Below are 3039 nucleotides of genomic sequence, written 5' to 3' on the forward strand. Positions count from 1 at the left end.
ATGATAAGGCTCGGGCTTTTTCTAATGGAAACCATAGGTTTGAGGTGTAAAAACAAATCCATGACACTAGCACAAAGTCCCTTTAACAGCCTTGTTTGGCCAATAAATAAAACTATGGTTACTTATTTTATATTAGATGAAACTCTGTGAATGCATAAAAGTATTATTTGTTTTCTAAGCTATCCATGCCTCAAATAGAGGTATCAATCAATTGCTTGGTAACCACTGTGGTAAACCTGGAGTATATGGAGAAAACTTAGTGTCTTCACTTCAAATTGTCATCAAACCTCAAACATTTAACAGCATTAAATTGGCACACTACATTAAAAAATTAATAAGAGAATACTATGCCAGGTAAATAACTAAATTGGGAAAACTTCTCCTGGTAACCACAAAGCAAAGGCTTTAGCCCATATCTTCCAAACATTTCCTACACCTGCTGAGGAAGCTGCCTTATGATACATAGAAAGGTGGGCATAGAGGAGCAGCCATGGGATGGCAAATAGCAAAACTTTAAAAATCCCTCTCAAATACTCTGATTTAATAGTTGTTATACAAGATTTTAAAGCTTATTTGTGGCTTCACCCTCATTCAGTAATATATGCCTGTAAAGAATTTAACAAAACTAAGAAAAAAAATACTTTCATGAATTTCAAAATTCATGCAAAGTTAAATCACTGTGTGTGTGTTTTTAGGAGGGACAATGTAACACCTATACATTCCATTAATCCTTGTCAAAAGAGAGTTTCTTACTGTTTCAGGATGCATTAACTAAAATGTTTTAATTATTTAGCATTATTCTAACAAGTTGAAGTCTAATAGTAATTGTTTGTTGTAAGACATTTGCTTGAAAATGATTTCCAAAGTCATTTTGGTAACTTTTAATATGAAATATAAAAAATGTGCTTTTATTTAACAAAGTTTCCTTGGATTATGGAGGTGTTGTTTTTAGTAAGAGGTTATACAAATGTTTTCCTGCATAATCAATGTAAAAGGCAGAAAATCTGTTTTATCAAAATAACTTCTTGCACTTCATGTTAACTTTATCATGTCCTTGGTTGTTTAAAATTATAGACTTCCCGCTTTTAAAAGCACTAACTCTTTTCCTTAACTTTAGTTAAATAAAAAAATACTGATTCAAACTTGACAGCTTTTGACATTTTACTTTCTCAAGGTTAAGCCCTAAAGAATATCTTTTTATTCCCAACAGTTACAAAGAATTTGTTTGTTCACCTTGGAAAGAAAATGAAGTGCTAAAAATGGTTAAATTCATGTAATATGTTATAACTTGCAGAAAAAATATTTAGACAATGTTATAAAAATTAGAAACTTCTAACCTTCTTTTGGTTACTGATCTGTGTAACATCAAACAACAATATAGTACTGCTAGTTAGGATTTTAGTTATTTTTAAAGTGTTATATGTCACAAAACAGCCAAATTTCCTTGTAAGTTTGATTCTTTTACTCTGATTCTTCTCTAAAAGTGCTTGCAGTTAGCTACAAGTCAAAGTTTCACCTTCAAAAATAAAAAGAAAGACTTTTAAAAAGAAGTAAGGCAAGTATATAAATTATGTTCTATCCATTATCTAATGAAACCCTAGTAAAAATGTAAAGAAAAATTAGATCTCTGTTTTAGTTGAAGTGATTGCATGTTTAAACCAGGCTTCTAGTACTGTGTCTGCATGCTCTCTCCCCATCAGAATTATTGGGGAGACCTGTTTCTGTGGTCCCTAGAACTATAAGGGGGTCAACCACATCACATGGATGTGCTCCAAAAGTAGAAGGAAACATGCTATTACTGAAAACACCTTTTACTACAGACACCTTTGCCTCTTCCTGCCAGAAAAAAACTTGGTAGCTTTGGCTCTTCAGTGGACACTGGCTCCAGGCTGGCTCTGCTGCATAGTGCCAGAGGGCACTGTGAGACAGTCTGACAGAACCCTGGAGCCCACCATCCTGTTTCCCAGAGGACCAATGATGCTGCACTACAACTATACAAAGAAGATACCTCCCAGAGCTGTAATTGCCAATGTGATGTGGTTGAAACCTAAAAACATAATTAACACTAAGACCTGCTCCTATGAGGGGACAGCATGTATGGTATTGTAAGCTTAACACCCAATGCAGCTCAAAAAAAAACAAAAAAAAAAAAACAACCTGAGCATTCATTAGCATTAAGTGCTACATATATAGCCCAAGTGAATATAACAATATCTCTTCAATATTAAATCATATGCAGGATGATAATAATGTTAAAAATTATAGTAAACTGGATGCATTTTCTGAGTGGTTAATAAATTTACTATAAAATAGAAAATAGTCCTTATTAGCATGGGTTTTATTCTGCTTGTCATTTCTTTGTCTTGTTGCCTGCATGGTATCTTTGAGTTTATGCCCAGAGCATCTTCCAGATTAATATAAGAACCTCTTCACCCTTTCTTAGCAGGAAGAAGTTACAAGAAGAAAAACCTCCACCCACTTTCCCTTTTATGGGAGATGCTCACAAGAATAAGAAAATGTCTCATAAAAGGGGGGGATTTGATAGCTGGATAAGTAGAAAATATTCAATATAATTATCTAGCTGGAAAATGATAAGTATAGTCTTCAAAGGCTAATAGAGGAAAAAAAACTGTTTATTAAGATCACTTCATTCAAGCAGTTTTGAGTTATTCTGACCATGAAAAGCCCTTGTTAAAATAACTTGCTGTTGCTCTAATCTCAACAACAAAACTTATTCTCTGCTCCCAGGAACCTTCCCAGCATTGCCTGCAGTAAGATATGAGGGATGTAACCATATGGTCTCATAATCAGTTTCTTGAAAAACAACCCTGAATGAGGGGATGACCTGAAGATAACAAGGAGATGCTGACTAAACAGCTTTCTCTCTCCTATTTTTTTTCCTATCAGCTTTCTTCTGGCTTCTGACCATTTCTTTGTCTGTTTGGGGTTATTAAAGTCCAAATAACTCTTCTTACTCTAAACTGGTCTTGGAAAGCTTTCCTTCCCCTCCAGTTCCTTGTTGATGCATCTTCAATAAAG

The sequence above is a fragment of the Choloepus didactylus genome (genome assembly GCF_015220235.1).
Source record: "Choloepus didactylus isolate mChoDid1 chromosome 25 unlocalized genomic scaffold, mChoDid1.pri SUPER_25_unloc4, whole genome shotgun sequence".
Classification (NCBI taxonomy): Eukaryota; Metazoa; Chordata; class Mammalia; order Pilosa; family Megalonychidae; genus Choloepus; species Choloepus didactylus.